Below are 12,751 nucleotides of genomic sequence, written 5' to 3' on the forward strand. Positions count from 1 at the left end.
GGGATCGAGTCCCGCATCGGGCTCCCTGCTCGGCGGGGAGCCTGCTTCTCCCTCTGACCCTCCCCCTCTCATGTGCTCTCTCTCTCTCAAATAAATAAATAAAATCTTAAAAAAAAAAAAAGCCAAGAATTATTGATTGCTTAGTATTGTGAGGCTCTTTACATGTATTATTTCATTTACTCTTGCAGCCACCTCCTGGTTAGGTATCATTGCTAGCCACAATTTAGAGATAAGAAGTTTGAGGCTTAGGGAGACTGGGTAAGTTCCTCACGCCTCCACAGCTATTAGTAATAAAGCCAAATGTGTGCCCATCCATTCCTGACTCACTCAACAATGTACTATGCCATAGTTAAGAGCATGTGATTTAGAGTCAGGCGGACCTGGGTTAATATTCTGGGACTACCATTTTACCAGCCATGCAATCTCGACTTTGTGACTTCTAGCTGCAAAGTGCCCATGTAAAATGGGGATAGTAATACCTACAGTGACAAATGCTGTCTGTTGTCTCCTCAATGGCCATTGTCTCTCCACTGCATAGAACCATGATAGGTTCAGGTGGTATCTATCCCTGGGGCCTCAGGGAAGACAGGTTCCAATCCAGCCTAATGAGATGAATCAAGATTGGTTTAAACCAGGTATGGAGATGGCAGGCATGCATGTTATCTAGTTTTGTTAGGGAGCGGTCCTCTTCAAATAAGGAGACAAAGTACCCCATAGGGGAAGCTCATTCTTATCTTTTTTTTTTTCCTGCGGGGATCTAGGGTAAGATACCTGGAGGTGTAGCAGCCATCTTGCAGGCATGAGGTAACAAGTCAACAGACTGAAATGCTGAAGCAGAAAAGATAGGAAAAGCCTGGATCTTTGATAACACTGCAGGCTGTCCCCCCAGCCCAGGACAGAAGACTACCTCCAGACTTCCTGTAATTGAAACAAGGCCTACTTCTTTATGCCACTCCAAGTTGTCTTTTATTTGCAGCTGAAAACATTTTGAGTATATATACAGATTTCCACCAAATCAGTCAGTGTTGGGCAGCTTAGTATGGTGCTTAAGAGCCCAAATTCCAGAGCCAGAAGTCCCAGGTTCTAATCTTGGCTCTGCCCCCTTACTAGCTATAGTGATCTGGGCAAGTCACCTAGCTCCTCTGTGACTCATGTCCTCATCTGCAAAATGCTCATTAAATGAGCATTGAGTATCGAATGAAGGATACTAGCAGTTCTTACTGTTATTATAATGAGCATTAAATGACTTAATGTTTCATACGTGATGAGAACACTACCTGACACGTAGTAAGTAGCTATATACCTGTTGGTCAAAAAGAAAAAAAAGTAAAAGAAAAGTAGCCACTATTATAGGCGTGGGTTTGCACCTTGATCTAATCATTTGGCCACTTGTGGTATTTAAAGAGCATCTTGACCCTTTCACCACTGAGACTCCTAGAGCATGAAACTCCCCCTAAAGTCTGTCTCAAAACAGTCGCAGCAGTGGTTTCTTTTTGACGGAAAAGGCCCCTTAGAGAACCAACCTGTGCAGGAGGAGGGGCTGTGGCTACCAAGTTGTGTCATGGAGTGAATGACCAAAATACCCAAACTTGCCCATGCAAATAGGTGTTCATCTCCCCAACAGCCCTTTTAGAAGTTTCTAGACTTTCTCAAACTCCTTTTTGAAAGGGTCTTTCCAGACAGTGGCTTACTCTCTTGAATCTGAAATCTTTCGGGGAGGGGGCGGTGGGGGGGGTGGGCAACGCCTGCTTTCCAGGCCCTTCTCTGCCATGAGGACGAGACCCTTGGCCAGTGTGTGTGAGGGAGCTGCTTGACCTGCGTCTCTCACTTGCCACTATCCACGTTGTCACCTTCTGTAGAGATCAGATTTGAATTTGGGCAAGGGCTAAACATTTTTTGGATACATATCAGTTGTGAGATTAAAAGATCAGCTGGTCAGATGTGTCCATTAGCACATCCTGTGGCATCTTCCTTCAAAATGTATGCCCGTTTCACCCCTTCTCACCCCTTCCACCAATGAGAGTCCAGACCAAGCCACCTCCACCTTCTGCCTGGGCCACTGAGGGAGCGCGCCTCCTAACGGGCCTGGCTTCTACCCTGCCCTCCCTTTTCTCTCAACAGCCAGGGAGATCTTTTCAAAATATAAACCAAATCCTGGGATCCACTTGCTCAAAACCCTTTAAGGGAGTTCCACCTCACCTAGAATAAAATCCAAAGTTCCTCTTGTGCCCTGTAAGGCCCTCCCTGAGTGGACCCTAGGCCCTCCCTTCCTTGTTTCTCTTCTTGTTTACCCTACTTTCCACACTGGCCTTCTTGCTATAGACTAAACCTACCTGAGCGCAGGCTGGCCTCAGGGCCTTAGCACGGAATGGTCTCCTTTTCTGGAACACTCTTTCCCCTGCATACCTGACTCATTTCCTCACTGCATTCAGATCTCTGTTCTGATGTCAACTCTGACCACCATCCCCCAACACAGCTGCCCCCAGCCCTCACTTTCTGTCATTATCCATAGTTCTTATGCCTTGCTGATATTATTACAGATTTGGTGACTTTATGAGTCTCTCATCAGAATATAAGCCCTGTGAGGAGAATGGCATTGTTTTGTTCATTCAGATATCCACAGACCCCAGAATTTTCTGCAACTCATGTTCAGTAAATATTAAACTAGATAAAGCCTCTCTCTGGGTAGAAACAAGGTTTGTCTGACCAAGTCCTAAGCCTGAGGTCTCTCGTGAACCTGCTAAGTTGGCCCTGAATCTACATCTCAGAAAGCTACTGATAGGTTCTAAACAGTGGGAGCAACACCGGATCCATGTGTAACATCCCAAAGCGAAGACTTCAAAAGTGAACGTGCAGGTGACCAGATGATCCCACCTGCCTTTTTCTAAAAATCCTCTTCATCACACTTAGTTCTTGTTCTCCCTCCCTGTGCTTCTGGACACCAGACAAGCCATCTCACATCTGGTGTCTTTGCACCAGGCAGATGACAGTTCTCATCTGTGAGGGTTTAAAAACGAAGTGGTCCTATTCCTTGACATTCTTCCCATTGAAAGATGGGATTGATGTCCTTTCCTTGAGTCTTGGTGATGGCTGCAAGCCGTAGAGTCACAAAACGTCCTGCAGCTCCCTCCAGATTGCCTTGGGGTACTCTTTCTGAGGGAAGCACTGCGACTACCTTGCTGAAGAAGCCACGTGTAGGTGCTCTGGTCTGTGGTTTCAGCTAAGCTCCCAGGCAGCACCCAGCGCTGGCCGACAGCCTTGCAAACCACCATTTTGGATGTTCAGACCATTTGCACTTTCAAATGACCACAGCCCAGCTGACATCTGACTCCAAGGGCATGAGAAACCCCAAGTGAGAACTGCCCAGCCCAGCCCTTCCCAAATTCCTGACCAAAAACTCATGAGCAACATAAACCGATTGTTGTTTTATGATGCTAAGTTTTGCAGTAGTTCATCCTCAGCAATAGTAGCCAGAACCCCGCCCTCACTCTTCCTCCCACGTACTAAAACCCTCTTGGCAAATTTTTCTTTCACACCCTGGGCATCAGATTTCCCACGTGTAAGTTAGGAGTGACAATCTGTAGTTACGTGGTTGTTGCTTAGAGCAAAAGCAAGTTTTGGTTCAAACCTAGCCTGGTTCCCAGCACATACTGCATTTCCTCAAATCTGAGATGCTATCGATTAGACAATTATCACTATTAATTTATGCGCCATTAAGAAAGGAACAAATGCCTTCAATTAAACTACCGAACACCGCTTGTTTTAAGACGTGTGTGTATTTGGAGATGGTGAAATTTGAAAAGATGTGTTATCTTAGGACCTTTGATTTAAAGAATCACAAATACCTAGTTAAGCCCAGGCACAGGACAAGACCCTCCAGATGTGCATTTGTGTGGAACGAGAGGAAAGCATGAAGCAAATGTGCCTTTTTCTGAAAGTCTCCAATCTGTCATCCTATTTTACACTATACAATACAAACACCCATAGAGACAACTTTGTGGTCCAGGCAGAAAGTACCTTCTCCGGCGGCTGTCAAATGGTGAGAATTCAAATGCTATCACAGCACAGTTATTTAGCCAAAATGTATTTTGCAAGAGGAATGAAGTCAGATCCCCAGTTCTGGCTGTAAGAGGACAAGTCATTTGTTGTGGAAACTCATCTCTAGTAATACTAACAGACCAAGCCCCGTTGCTCTCCAGTTTTTGAGTCTTTTCTTTTTTAGGACATTAACGAGTAGTTCCTGCGAGATGACATCTCCACTGAGCAAAAGGGGTCTGGGCAGTGGGCAGAGTGATGGCAGAGACGCAGGCTACATACATCTAGTGGAGCAGAAATATAAGCATCAGAATGCCAGCAGGCTTGAGGCTAAGCCCTTATGGAATGCCCTATTTAGTCAGTACAGCCTTCCAGAGGGTTAAGGTAATGGCCTCCATTTGAAAGTTGATCTCCTTTCAGGACCAGAGAGGTTAAGTCTCTTGCTCAAAGTCACACAGTTTTATTAGGTCAACAATCCATCAGACACAGAGCTTGTGCTCTTATCCACAGCGCTTTGCTGAGCAGGGTGTTTGTTTTAAGATTTTATATATTTGAGAGAGTGAGAGAGCGTGCATGGGGGGGAGCGGGGTAAGGGCAGAGGGAGAGAGAGAAGCAGGCTCCCAGCTGACCAGGGCTCCTCGATCCCAGGACCCTGAGATCATGACCTGGGCTGAAGGCAGACGCTTAACCTTCTGAGCCCCTGATGATCAAGGTGTTTGCAAAGACATGGAAGTGAGTTCATATGAGACTCCAGCCAGCCCAGTGCTCAGCTCAGCTGTCCTTCCAGTCTTACTTAACAGGGAATTCCTTTTCACACCTTCTTGCTATTGCCAATATGAGTTTTCCACTAGTAAGATTCTCCTTGCTTCCTCCTCTGCTTAGTGAAAACCAAAATGTCAGGGCCCCCAGGTGGCTCAGTCAGTCAGGCGTCTGACTCTTGGTTCCAGCTCAGGTCATGATCTCAGGGTTGTGAGATCGAGCCCCATGTTGAGCTCTATGCTCAGCTGGGAATCTGCTTGACGATTTTCTCCCTCTGACCCTGCCCCCCACCCCCGGCTCCCTCTTTCTCTCTCTCTCTCAAATAAATAAATAAATCTTTAAAAAAAGAGAGAGAGAGAGAAAGAAAACCAAAATGTCCTTCTAGGTCCAGCTGAAATGGGGCACCTTAACCCTTGTTCCTACAGGGCGAGTCCAGCGCATTGTCCCCGGGGCAGTGTGGCTGGACCTCCTGGTGTTGGAGGTGGTGTTTCTGTGGGTCACTCTTACTACACTGGAAGTTTCCTGAGGCTCTGGAGTTAGACCTGTGTCTGAATCCCACCTCTATGACTTACGGCTTGTGTCCTTGGGCAAGTTTCTTAGTTTTACGGGGTTTGAATGTTCATGTCTACAAAATGGGAATAGCTTCCTTCCTAGGATTGTCCTGAACATTAAGTGTGTTTGCTTAGATGGCATGATAAGGGCTCTAGATTGTTATTCTGTGTGAGCTACTCACTCAGTGTCTTCGTGCGTCATTGCAACCACCCTCTGAGGTAGGTTCTTTCATCCTCATCCCCACTGCACAGACGAGGAGGCTGAGGTGAAGTCCTGTCCCCTTGACTCCACAGCTAGAAAGTGACAAAACTGGGCTTGAATCTTGCCTCTGAAAACTTCCTCTCTTGATGGGATCCCATTGGGAACCTTCCATGGACCGAGTTCTGAGGAAGTTTTGTCACATACCAGCCCCTTCAGATGTGCTTTAATTAAGGTCTCAATTTCCCACTCATTCCTATGTAGGAGATCTTTATCCTGACTTGTAGGAAAAGGATGCTCCAACCAGCTTTGTCTCGGTGAAATGTTGTTTACACACTGCCCATTCCTGCCAATAACATGTTCCCCCAGCTTCTGGCTCTCATGGGGGGTGGATTATCAGCACCTTCATTGCCCGTTTACATAATGAACAGAAAACAAAGATCAGGTTATTGGCCTTCAAAAGCTCAAGCAAACCCTTAAGTAAAATTCAGATCCCACGTCAGTCCCCAATCCAGCAATGTCAGGGCCTCAGTCACCATTTACGTCAAATGACTTTGCTGGTTGAGCTTCTTTCTGGTTCACTATACCACTGGGCTCACGGGCACCCCCTAAAATGGCGGGCAAAGGAAAGCAGGCATTTCTGATGTGCTATCTTCATCTTTTCCTCAAGAGTATCACTTAACATCCCTAAACAAAATGACCTTCATTTTATTTGCCAGAGAATATTCTGAGTGAATAGAGCAAGATCCGTCACCCGGTGGGGCCTGACACCGAGCAGGCCCTTGAGAAGGTTGAGCTCCTCGGAGTAGAGAGCAGGGGTCGGGAAGGGGGACCCCATTTGGCAGCACAGCAGAGCCCTCCCTGTGTGAATGTGATCTGGTGAAAGCCAAGGGGCTCAGAGGGGGAATCCCAGGTTGACTCGTGGTCCCAGCTCGCTGTGTAGACCGGGCAACCAGTGTGCTGCATGCAGGACTGCAGCCATGACCTTGACCTCCCCTTTTTCTCAGCAGCAGAGGGATCGTAACTACGGCGGAGAAAGATATCAGGGCAGAAATCACTGCGGACCAACCGTGTCAGGCACTGCAAGAGTTTCTGCAAGTATTTGGAGATTTGCCACGTATCAACGTTTGCTGACTTCAAATTTATTCCCATTGTCCTCAGAGAAGATGTACTGTGTGACTTCAGTCCTTTGAAATGTATGGAGACTTATTTTATGGCTCAGCATACAGTGTGTAGCCAGGAATGCTGCGTGTGTACTTGGCAAGGAACATGTACTCTACAGGTTTGGGTGGACTGCTCCATAGATGTCATTTGTGAAAGCCCGGGCCTCTGCCGGGGGGATGGACAGTGTTCACTCTGCCACGCTCCCAGGGGAAGGGCAAGGGCAAGGGCAACCTCCAATCAGGCGGAGAAGGCACGGCCGGACTCTGACCCAGGGAAGCAGACACTGTGCCAGCTTGTTCTCCATGTGGCCCAAAGAAGAAGAAAAGGCCAAGAGCTCTAAGTGGACCTCTAAAGGCAGGAGGAAATGTCTAGAGATTTGCTCAAGGGAGGGAAGTTTACCCACGGAAGTGAGCAGCGAAACCATGTGCCCCTGGAACTCTCTCTCCCACACAGCTGCCTTTCCTCCCCACGGATTCAGCATCCATCCATCTGAGACTTGCTCCTCGTAGTTGCTTTTCTAGGCTGTGGAATAACGGATTCAACATTGCCCCTGGCCTCCCAGAACTTGCAGGGAGCCAGGGGTACAGATAATGAAACAGTTTGGCCAAACAGGGTAGGGGTCATAGCTGGTAAAATGCATAAGTATCAGAATAGAGTCATTCTTGCCTAGCTTCTCCCTTTGTCTTTCTCAGTGACACAGATTTGTAGGTAAGAGAGGAGAATTTCCACAGGGAAAGTGAAAGATGGAGGCAACATGGTCCTATCTGTAAACCTATTTAGGAAATAATTTCATGAAGGGCAAGGAACTTGTGAGTTCCTAGGGCCTGGCATGCCAGGACCAAAGAAAGAGCTTTGAGACTGTGTGTGTGTGTGTGTGTGGTGTGTGTGTGTGCATGCGCGTGCATGCAGGCTCCAGTGTGCCCTGGACCCTTTTTACAAACTGGGGAAGCTCTGGATGCCTTTTGAGAATAATGCTTTTAAAATGCATATGGTACAACACTCAGGATCACAAAGGAAAACCGTTGTGTTGAGACGCAGCTCTATGCAGGGACCTGCACAGAGCAGGGAGAGGGGGGCCTCGAGGTTTCTGGAGTAGTGGAGAGATGTTTTATGGGCAAGAAAGAAACTTCTTTCCATAGGTTGGTAATTCTACGTTTAAGGAACTAGTTACCTGCAAGACTCAGCTGATTTTCTCACCTTTTTAATTTCCCTTGTTTGTCCCCTGGGTGGAGGGAGTATGATAAATTGGCAAGACAGGGTGGTGGGGAGTTAAAGGCTGACTTTGCTGGGAGGGAGGAAGGCCTGGAGCTGGGAGATCATAGAATGTATTTCTTTGGTAGCTTTTGGGATCACTTGTTAGGCTTTTCTACCCTAGCTAGGAGTTTATTGAACATAGAGTACAGCCTAGGAGGGTAGGGTGACTCTTTATGGGAGCTGAAGAGGAGCCCGAGGTTCAGGGAGGACCCATACTTCACTCTGGCAGAGGCTGTGGGCCCATGAGACCAGACACATTATGGAGGAACTATGGAAGCCACTTTGCTTATATCTCCCATTCTTATTACCACCCTAGGACCCGAGGATCCACATCTTGCCCATGAGACAACAGATACTGAGCAGAATTAATCCAAAGCTCCAGCTAGAAGTGGGGGGAGCTAAGATCTGATTCCACATAATCCCAGGCTCTGAGATCTCTGTTTCCACTGCCACATGCCCAGCTGCCTCCCTACAGCATGGAGGCCATGGGTACAGCTCTAGGGATCAGGTTGCCTGGGTTCCGATCCCAGCTCAACTCTCAAATGGCATGATGATCCAAGGGAAGCTCCTGAGCCTGAAAGTCCTCGTCTCTGAAATGGGATGGTTTTATCACCTTCCTCAGAGTCTTTTCTTGACGACTTAAGATAGTGCATTTAGAACTTTGAGCACACGCATCTGACATGTAAGTGCTCCGGGAGAGTAGGTTACTGTGGTTATTAGTAGCCTAGCAGGACCAGGAGCAATGTTCGGAGGGTCCCTGGCATACGATGCCTCCTCTGTTTACTCCTCTGACTGGCAGGCGGTCAGCAATTTGTTTTGCTGGTACGAAGGTTGCCCTGGTGTTCGGGAGTGACCCGGCAGGGCTGAGATGATTATACAACCCTGCGTGCCCGGCCAAGTTCAGCGCTTGCCTTGGCAGCCTGCTAAGCCTGTGCTGCTGGGGTTAAGGGAACAACTACCCTCCAGCCTGCTTTCTCCCTTTGGAGAAGCCTGGCCTTCATTCGGAATGATCTTCCAGTCCCATGTCACACGGTGTGCTCACTCACCCACTCCCTCCCAGCACGACCTCTGTGTCCTCCCCCAGGGAGATACTAAGCCTGCGGCGTGTTCGAGATCCTTGTGTCCTTCATCCCTGTCTCTGCCCTACTAACTCTGTCCCCCACTGGTGCTTCTCAGACACGGGAGGGCACAGGGGCTGCAGCCTCCCCAGCTCCCTGCCGAAGTTCCTTGTTGGCATAGCATATAATATGTGCTTTCTATATATAAGCTTTTTAAAAAAAGTTTTATTTATCTATTTTAGAGAGTGAGCACGAGTGGGAGCAGCAGAGGGAGAGAACCTCAAGCAGACTCTGCTCTGAGCACGGAGCCCGACGTGGGGCCCGATCAAAACAACCCTGAGATCATGACCTGAGCCGAAACCAAGAGTCGTGTGCTTAACCCACTGCACCACCCAGGCGACCCTATATATAAACTTTTAAAGATTTTTTTTTTTATTTGAGAGAGAGAGAATGAGAGAGAGAGCGAGTACATGAGAGGGGGGAGGGTCAGAGGAAGAAGCAGACCCCCTGCCAAGCAGGGAGCCCGATGCGGGACTCGATCCAGGGACTCCAGGATCATGACCTGAGCCGAAGGCAGTCGCTTAACCAACTGAGCCACCCAGGCACCCATAAACTTTTAAAGATATACATATATATCTAGCTTTTCATCAGGTTGTGAGCCTTAAATGATTAACTAGGAAAACCCATGGAAACACATCCTAAGCTCTCAGTGTTAATCATTATTGATGAGTGCCGTCATTCCCAGCAGTCAGGGGAAAAGGCAGGACGTGGCCTCAGCTGAAGCTTGTGGCCTCCGAGTGTCAGCTTCCTGAGGCCAAGTGGGGTTGCCAACAGCTATCTTAGTGAGGGTGTGAGAATCAGAAGGGAGGAGGGGTTTGAGAAGACTCAGGGCACAGAGGGTCCCGAATTGGACAGCGCTCTCCTCTTGCTCAGCCTGGGTCGGCCTTCAAACCTGGAGGTGACACCTCCCGCCCCCCTCACCCATTGGGGCTGCAGGGAGGGCTCGACCACCGCTCCCAGCACCCCGGGGGCTGCAGACTCAAAAGCTGAGAATTTCCAGCTGGGTTGAATTTTCTTTCTTTCCCCACTTTCCAATATCCTCTTCTAGCACCTTCTGAAACTCCCTAGTCTTGTGCTCCTAAACTCAGGCACTGGCCACTGCTTAATTGTCACAGCAGACCCCCCCACCCCCACCCCAGGAGTCCCCAGTGCCCTGCAGCTCATCTCATCCTTTAGGCGGGGCCTTGGGCCCTCCTCTGGCAAGCCCAGCCCGCCTCCCCAGGGTCTGTGGTGGTTGCACAACCGAAAAGTCCCTTGCCCTCCACACAGTCTTCCATCTCCTTCTTTGGACCTTGTCCTTTCTGCTTCTTGCTACCCCGGGGTACCCATCTCTGATGGCTGAAATGCATCTTGGCCCAAATGCCCCTGCCCTGAGCTTTGCCCATTGGCCCCATCTGGAGCAATTGTACATATTTTTCAACCTTAACATCTCTGTTTTTTAACCTTCTCGTTTTATGTATTTTACTTCTTTGTTGCTACATTCCATAAGGAAAGATCTCACCCGCACAATGCCTAGGCAGATAAAAAAATGGACTGAATGTGGGCTTCTCTCTACGCCTCTGTTCTCTCATCTGTGAAATGGGGATGACCATTGTAAGTTGCCAACCCTCTTAAGAATTGTCATTCAGGCTTAAAAGAGGCTCTTGACCTGAATACCTCCCACCTGAGGGCCTTGCACATTTTGAAAGATCAGTGAATGAATGATTGATTGAATAATCAAGAATGATCAAATGAATGAATGAATGAAAAGCCTTTACTGTTCTATTTGCAATCATCAAAAACAGCTAGGCTTTTGCTATCATCCACACCGCCCTTAGGAATTCTACACCAGGGGCTTGCAAACCTAGGTTCCGGGTTAGACTCCTGGGTCAGCCACTGAATATGTGATCCAGGAATGGGCTGAACCTTCCCGTACTGCAGTGACATCATCTAGGACAGGGGTCAGCAAGCTATGACCTATGGGCGACCTCCAATCCACTGTTGCTTTTGTACAGCCCACAAACTAAAAATGGGGGTTACATCCCCAAATATCACTTACATTTGAAATTTTACATTTTTGCATGTACAGTTTATTTATTTTTTTAATAAAGTCTTTCCTGTTCTAGTTCTTTTCTTTTTTTTAAGTAATCTCAACGCCCAACATGGGGCTCGAACTCATGACCCGAAGATCGAGAGTCGCATGCTCCTCCGACTGAGCCAGCCAGGTGCCCCTGCATGTACATTTTTAATGCAAATATAAGTTAAATTGACATATAAACATTTTTACATTTTTATTTATTTTTCAGTTTTACATTTAAAAAATAAAAACTCAGAAGAATGGTATTTCATAACACATGAGCATCATAGGAAATTCCGAGCGTCTATAAGCAGAGTTTGATTGACACATCACTGCGCTCATTCATTGACCAGTGGCCTATATGGGCGACAGAGGATGTATAAGCGCTTGCAGTCTACAGGGCACAGCTGACTAGTTGTGACAGAGGCCGCGTGGCCCACAAAATCACAAATATTTACTACCCAGCCTTTACGAAGAAACTTTGCCATTCCCTGGTCTATGAAACAGGAGAAACAGTGTATACCCACCCCACAGTGTGTGGATGAAATCTTCAATTCAAGTGCCTAGCACCAAGCAGAAACTCTAGAAAAGTCCGTTCCTGCACTCTCTCCCCTTACCATCTTCATTCCCTTCCACAGAGAGCTCCTTTATTTCAGGGTCCAAGCCACATAAAACCATAAAAAGAGGATGACAGGCAGACTCCCACCAGTGCCCTGCACAGACGGGCCTTCAGACAGCAGGACTGTTTGTCGGCTCTGTCCTCTGGCCCGTGGCCTCCCTGGCCGTTCTGGGCAGCTGCTTTGGGGGGCCGCGTCGGAGCCCCTCGTGTCCTCAGGGATGTCTGGGTCCCAGACACGGTTGGGGGCAGTCCTGCAGGGGTGCCCGACAGAGCAGCTTCTCTCGCATTTATCAGAGGTTGGTGGTTTCCACTGCATCGTTTCTGGCTTTGGGCATTTCTGGAAGCTGGGCTGGTACTGCACAAAAAGGTGCCCACAGCCACAGCTTAGCTCAGCGCGGGATGACTCCCTGGCAGAGGCAGACTCTGGGCTGGAATCCAGGGTCTTGATTGTGATTTGGGGGATGGCACAGAGTCATGGCAAGACCTGAGATTTGGGATCGGGTCTGAAATCCCAGCTCTGCCCCTCACAAGCTCTGGGACGTCCCCTCTGCCCTTCTTTTCTTCACCTGGAGAGTTGGGGTGATGGTTTTTTCCTGGGGAGGGGCCTAGGCAGGGATTTTGTCACGTAAGTGGCGTTTTGTCTTTTTCTTCACTGAAGCCCTATGTCGAGAACGGTGCCTGGCCGGCGTAAGCACACGGCAAACACCTGTTACTGAAAAGAAATAAACCCCAAAGAGATAAAATATGTGGAGTGCCTGCTTCACCATTGGTTCCCAGTAAAGAGTTTGATTGCTGTGTCTGTTCTAAACCAGGAATCAGCCAACTACAGCCCACACGCCAAGCCTGGCCCACCGCCTGATTTTATAAACAAAGTTTTATTGGAACACGGCTATACCCATTCATGTCCAGCCATAGACATGGAGTTGAATAGTTGCGAGAGAAACGTATGGCCCTGCAGAGGTTAAAATATATCCTATCTGGCTTTTCATAGCAAAT

The 12,751-nt window shown here is 48.2% G+C and overlaps 1 protein-coding gene across 7 annotated transcripts in view; it reads left to right on the plus strand.

Moving 5' to 3' along the window:
* The window catches only part of LOC115938771 (uncharacterized), a 331,027-nt gene that overhangs the window by 229,259 nt on the left and 89,017 nt on the right, over window positions 1-12,751 (plus strand). For 4 of the 7 annotated variants that reach the window (XR_014144397.1, XR_014144398.1, XR_014144401.1 and 1 more), the window contains one exon: window positions 6,555-11,184. The exons of the other annotated variants lie outside the window; for them this stretch is intronic. The gene's annotated coding sequence lies outside the window, so the exon portion shown is untranslated. Of the gene's footprint in view, window positions 1-6,554; window positions 11,185-12,751 lie in introns of those variants that run through there. 7 annotated transcript variants of the gene reach the window in all.

Source organism: Leptonychotes weddellii, chromosome 4, assembly GCF_054177405.1.
Source record: "Leptonychotes weddellii isolate Sample4059 chromosome 4, ASM5417740v2, whole genome shotgun sequence".
Classification (NCBI taxonomy): domain Eukaryota; kingdom Metazoa; phylum Chordata; class Mammalia; order Carnivora; family Phocidae; genus Leptonychotes; species Leptonychotes weddellii.